This window comes from Corapipo altera, unplaced genomic scaffold, assembly GCF_003945725.1.
Source record: "Corapipo altera isolate COAL_440 unplaced genomic scaffold, ASM394572v1 2c, whole genome shotgun sequence".
Lineage (NCBI taxonomy): Eukaryota > Metazoa > Chordata > Aves > Passeriformes > Pipridae > Corapipo > Corapipo altera.
The window spans coordinates 5,590,833-5,597,276 of record NW_020884923.1 but is presented as its reverse complement, the minus strand read 5'-3'; the positions used below and the strand labels follow the sequence as shown (position 1 = coordinate 5,597,276).

Genomic DNA, 6,444 nt, shown 5'->3' with positions numbered 1-6,444 from the left:
CGCAACCCCAATCTGTCTTCATTTTCTAAACTTTTGTGCTAATTCTTTGATTTCATGTTACAGCTTAGTTTCCAGAAAGTGCAGGCACATTCTGACACATAACGGATCAAGGGTAGCATTTGGGAATGAGAATAGCCAGCAGCCTAATCTTGTGGAATAGTTTTTTTGTTGACACTAAAACTATTTAGTTATACTTCAGCCACTCTTACAGATTGAAAAGATGGAGGGCTCTCAGCTACAAACAACGTTGTTGATACAGTAGAAAGCCATCCAGCAAATCACAGTGTTAAGTCTGCATGGTAGCAAGGGGCACCAAAAGGTGCTCCAAGCAACATACTAGAAACGGAAGGTACACTGTACACTGATAACTCAATTATTTGCCAAAGACAGAGGAATGTTCTAAATAAAGGCAAAGATCTGGACTAATCCTGGCAATAGATGGCTTTCTCTCCCTCCTTTAACAACCAGCTTTCTCCTCAGTTGTTTCTTCCTAACTCTTCAGGCAGCCTTGATGCTGTGAGCCTCTAAGGACCACATGGGGAAAGTGTTCCTAGTCACAAAACCTCCAAAGAGAAGACATTTGTTTAAAATCCTGTTCCTCTCTCTGTTAAGCTTTACACTCCTTGATTTTGCTCATGCATTACAGACTTGACCCTCCTAACTTGCTTCAACCAGCATTTTATCATTGACTTCAATTAAGTGAGACCAGGACACAGATAAGGTTCTGTGTAAGAAATCACTGTATTCTAGTAATTGCAGAATTTTATTCAAAGACATATTTTATCTGTGTTGATGAAATTAAAATAGGATAGGAAGAGGAAGAAAAAAGCTCAGGCGGAAAGGCTGGCATTTTAATTTTTTTCGGGTTGTTTCTGTAGTAGATTGACCTCCCTCAGATAAATCTGTGCACCATGGAAACTATTTTCTCACCAAGGAAAAATTTCTAAGTTCAGCTGAAGGCCTATACATCAAGTTAAGCATATAGCTAAACTGTACAACTGTGTAATCTTACTGCCCTCTTCCCATCCTTCCCTCTCGTTGTTTGTCATCCTTACTGTCATATCTGGTTTCAAAGCAGGTTAAGGTCACTGCAGTAGGGCGTGTGCCTTTCACAGTGTTTGTAGACCTCCAGTGTGTGGGAGTATGGGAAAGAAGGGGAAGGAAAACACTTTCTTAGATCTTTGGAGGATAAAGAATAAGGCAATAATAACATGCTGTAAAATAAATGCAATCAACTGATATTTACACAGTCTTTTATCTAAAGTCTCTACCGTGTTCAGCATAATTATAGTGCTGCTCAGGGAAATATATGTGGACAGAATGATTTCTTTATTGCTATCCTGCTTTACTGTGTATTCACCAATAGCCTACAACTTGCAGGTTTTAAATAATAAGAATAGTATGAGTCTCTATATATGTCTATATGAGTTCATCAGTGCTTACTTTTTGTAAGCACTAATGAACTGGGACCATCTGAGGAAAGGAGAGCTTTCTGTATCCAGACAATTTTGTGTAAGAGACAGCCAGCAACAAGGGGCAGTCCAGCCAACTGGGCTGAAGCAGTTTTATGGAACTGGTGACGTGTAGCAAAACGGCCTGCAGGGGTCAAATCAAGAGTCCAGGTTTATTTCTTAACTCTTTATGTATTAGAAATAAATAAATTACTCTCTGATTTTTTTTAACCCAAATAAATTGCAGATGTCTGAGGACATGCAGTGGAATATTGCCCTCTGAGACAGCCTCAGAGGCAGAAATGACAAAAATAAGTGAACTGAAACTCCAAGAGAGTAAAGAAAAGGAACCAAAAGATTAAAGCAATAAAGTTGTTTAGAAGTGAATGTAACAGAAAGGAAAAAGATACACACTGTAAAATCCAACTAACCTCAAGTAAGTTCTGTATCCTCCTAGTGTCCAGTGGATTGCAACATCCCCTGATGTGTTTTTCCTACAGGTCTTATCTGAATTCTGCAGCTTTACAATGAGCTGTTTCTTGTTGTGAGAAATCCAATCGTAATGAGAAAACTACAATACAGATGGCAGTGGTTAAAGTCCTGAAGTGTCTGTGTGTCTACAACAGTACAGAGAATCAGAGTCAAGAGCTCAACATTAGCTGGACAGGTTCACCCTTTGTAGTAGCTGAGGTTGAGCTAACCAGTAGATGTGTTTAAGCTTTTTAAGAGCTACAAATATATGTAACAAATAAGCCACAACTTTTGCAGGCAACACTTTAACTTCACCATAAAAAAATGCCTAATATAGATTTTAGGCATCGTTTTATGTAGAGCAAATTTCATTGCTCTCCTGTCAGTTTCCACTGATATTGGTGTGTACTTTTCAAACAAGAGCAAAGCAGACAGTAATAGGGAGTTTAATACCAGAGACTGTCATCTAACCCACTGTCATTCCTTTCGTCGTCTTTTTATTTTTGTATTAAATTGCTACACTTCAATGTTTAGGGTTTTTTTCTGTGTGTTTTTTGTTTGTTTGTTTGTTTATTTTTTTAAAATGCATTCTTACATGGAAGCGAGATTATTAGATGACTGGAGAAACAAGGAATAAAATTAAACAGAAGGCAATGTAAACCACAGAAGTAGAGAGAACTGGTGCTCTGCAGGCATAATCTTCTCTCCTATTTAATGATTTGTTTTCAGGATGTATATCTCTGTAATCTTAGATCATATCACTTTGATAGTGATAACACTTAACATGAATATGTTAAGTGAAAAAAGAGGTACATCTCTTATTGCTCAGAATGGACAGGATTTATATAGAGATTATCTGCAGGTTTTTGCTTTTGTTTCTGTTGGAATAACGATTACAAGTGATCATATAAAAGTTTATCAACCTGTTTGGTAGTGCCAAATAGATGACAATGAATGGGTATTATTTGTTTTGTTTCATGACTATATATGGAACATGTAATGTCAGAGGTACCCGTTTTCTCCTAAATTTACATGCAGACCTATTCTTCTTCTCCTGTGATCTGCAGTACTTTCTTCATTAGCATATGCTGTTAATATGTTCATTAAATTCATGTCACATTGTAATTAATCTGAAAATTATGTCATTTCTGCAGAACCTACAACCTCATTATGTTCACAGTATGTATATCACAGCCATCTTATTTCTGAAAGAGGTATGCCTCAATTTGGTTATTAATCAAGGGGTCATTTCTGCCCAATTTACAGTGATTAACTCTTTACAAGAAATCATTTTGAAGCCTTGGAGTACAATAGTAAGGGAAAAAATTATTACATTCTATACAGAGAAAAAAATTATTGCATAGGAGCACTTACTTATTTAGTACATTTAATAATCCATACAAAAACATTTGGTTAGATTCAGCACAGTAGGGTCAATATATAAAGCCGAGCAGGATCAAAAACTTAGGAGTATCTAGAAACTTGAATTTCCAGAGCATTGGTATTTGATTTATAAGAAGTAAGATGGTAGTGAATCTCTTTCAAAGTCATACTGAGTAAAAAAATTATTTGCCCATGAATAGTTGTCAATATTATATAGACAGATCAAAATTGCCCTTATCAGGTATTGCTGAAAAATACAAGTCTAATCTCCACATCAATACGATAGATTTCAGCCCACTGTTTCATTTTCAGCAATTTGTAACAAAATAAAAGTGTAGAAGACTATCTCTCCTTGTAGGTAAATGTTATCCACAGTAATAATTTTTTTTACCATGGTGCAAGGTTTTTTTTTTCTTTTAAAATGTAAGTGAATGCGTGTTTAGATCTGATTTTCTGGGTTGATTTACACCAAGTATCTGTTTATAAATGTAAGCAAACTTATTGTCATCATAAAGGAAATATTTCATAGGTGGCTTTTGAAAATTTGGAGAAATCAACTAGGGTGACCAATCATACAAATATAATTTTTTAATAAGAAATTTGCAACTGTTAGTGGCAGGGATTAACATATAGCAGGAATGCAACACAAATTCCTGACCTGACTGATATCAAATACTAGGAGTTTCTGTGGGCCTGGATTTCACACTCAGCATTTGGCACCTGAAGAGTTGATTGGCAGTCTATCAGCTACTGCCCATGCACATTTCATGCTGCCTCAGGTTCTGAACCCTTTGGAGGAATTGCAGCAGACAGAAGGCACGTTCCAAGTACTACACCTTTAGTTTTTCAGGAGCAACATACCAGTAACGATCAAAGGAGACATTAGGGAGTAAACATATTTTAATAATTGATACTATGGCTCCCTGTGAATATCTGTAGTTAATAAGATACTCACTTTACTGAAGTGTTTCTGAGAAAGACTGAATGGTAAATTCTGGGAAAGGAAGTAATGCTTGGCAAGCTCATTTTTAACTTCTTTTTCAAAAAGATGCATTAATCTAATACGTTATAAATTTTGCTTTTCTTCAGAATTAGGGGAACAGAGAGCTGCAGCCTGGTAGTAAGAACAGTGTGGCAAACAAACTTCATAGTTCTAAGAGGAAACTCAGCATATTTATGAATGGGATTATTGGTGTGGTTGCTTGCCACAGCAGGGAAAGGATTCACTGCCCCCGAAGGCAAATTTCCAGTCCTGTGCCAACTCATATGATTATTCAGATTCTCAAAAAAAAGTCTCTCTGAAGCCCTGTAGTGGCACAGGGAACAGGAGGTCTGATGTTTCAAACAGTTGCAGAAGAAGGTGGGATACAAAAGAAAAGAAAATTTTAAAAATAAAGATGGGGTACATGCTAAAGAAATATGTTTTGGTTTTTAAATGTAATTTTGATGAAAGTTTTCGTGGCCGTTTTTATAAAAAACTCTGCACTGATGAAATAAAGCAAAGAGTTATATTTCAAGCAATCAAAAATATCTGTTTCCCTTTTGCAGTAACAGCCTCTGACACAAGTCAATGTGAACTGCATATATAATAGATGCATTTATACAGCAAATTAATCTGTGCGTGTTATTCAAACCATGAATGATAGAAGACATATTTATGTGCACTAAACTCCTGTACATACCCACATACACACAGCCGCTTAGCTGTGAAACAAAGCGCCGAGGGCACCGCACCTACGAACCTCGGGCGCTGATTAGGGTTGCAGGACCACGCTCGGCGGTAGCTGTGGCAAGGCGCAGCAGGCCAGGGATTCCCGGCCTGCGCAGCCCCACAGGCACCACTGCCGAGGCGGGAGAACGCCGTGCTCAGCACTCTGCAACACTGCTGGCCCTGCTGACACCAGCTCGGCTCCTACAGTGCCTGCGGCCGCGGGAAATGTCAGAGTCGGGAGCGGATGAACGGTGGTGTACGGTTCTTTAGATGTTTATTTACCCGCAGGGATAAGGCGAAGCCTGCAGACAATTTTGCCATACTGAGGCTGGCGCACCCACTAAACACTTCAACGAAGGATGAATTACAGCTTCCCGCGGCGTAACTGGTAGTTCTATTCCCGGAGGAGTCTGCAGAGACCAGTGGACCACTCCGGGTACCGGGGCAAGCTCATGGAGGGGGGCTGTGTAACTGCAGAGTGCGAGAACAAAGGGAACAAACCCCGGGACACGCCAAGCGGGGCTGGCGAGGGGCCGCGATGCCGAAAGGAAAAACCCAGGAGCGGCGCGTCGCAGCGCCCGGTGCCGGCGGACGCCGCTGCCTTGCTGCCTGCCTGCATCCATCCATCCTCCCGCTCCCACTCGCGGCCCGGCGGCGGGACGGGACACGCCGCTCGGCTCGGCTCCCGCCCCTGCCTGTCCGCCGGGCGGGCGGGCTGCCTCGCCTTCCCCGTCCTCCCTCCTCCCTCCGCCGCTCCCTCTTCCCTCCCTCCCTCCCTCGCTGCCTGCCGCCGCCCCCCCCACCCTCACCTCAGCCGCCCCCCTCTGTCTGGCTCCCCCCGCCCTGTCTGGCGGCCCCCCCGTGCCCGCCGCGCTTCTCGCGAGAGCCGGGGATGCCGCCGCCGCCGCCGCCGCCGCGGAGGGGGAGACACTCGGGGGGAGCCGGTGACGTCGGGAGTTTTCCTGAAAGTCAATAACGAGCCCGGCGGAGGCGGCGGGAGGAGCCGAGAGCGGGGCCCGGGCGGCTCCGGGGTGAGTGCGCCGGGGGGGAGCCGCCGCCGCCGCCGCCCTCCTGACCCCGCGCATCGATGCTGCGGCCGCGCTGCCCGCCCGGGCGCCTCCCTGCGTAGCGGGGCGCGCAGCTCCATGTAGCCGCCGCCGCCAGCGCCCTGGGGCCGGAGCCGCCTCCTCCCGCCCCCGCGGAGACACCGGCCGTCAGGGACCGCCGAGCCCGGCGGGGGGACAGGGGAGGAGGCAGCGGCGCCCTCCCTCCCCTTCTCCCCCCGAAGCCGCCGCCGCCGCCGCGCTCGGGCTCCGCAGCAGCGCCCGCGGCGCCGCCGCCTCTGCAGGTACGGGGCGGGAGGGGCCGGGCGGCGGTAGGGGCGCTCGGGCGGCGGCGGGGGCGCTCGGGGCGGGGGGGGATGCGGGG

General features: G+C 44.5%; 1 protein-coding gene across 2 annotated transcripts in view; it reads left to right on the top strand.

Annotated features, from left to right (window-relative positions):
- The first annotated feature begins 5,954 nt into the window (after window positions 1-5,954).
- AKT3 (AKT serine/threonine kinase 3) overlaps window positions 5,955-6,444 on the top strand; it is a 151,937-nt gene continuing 151,447 nt past the window's right edge. Inside the window, exon 1 of one of the 2 annotated variants that reach the window (XM_027657331.1) lies at window positions 5,955-6,047. The gene's annotated coding sequence lies outside the window, so the exon portion shown is untranslated. Of the gene's footprint in view, window positions 6,048-6,085; window positions 6,365-6,444 lie in introns of those variants that run through there. The other variant, XM_027657330.1, reaches the window with a different exon arrangement.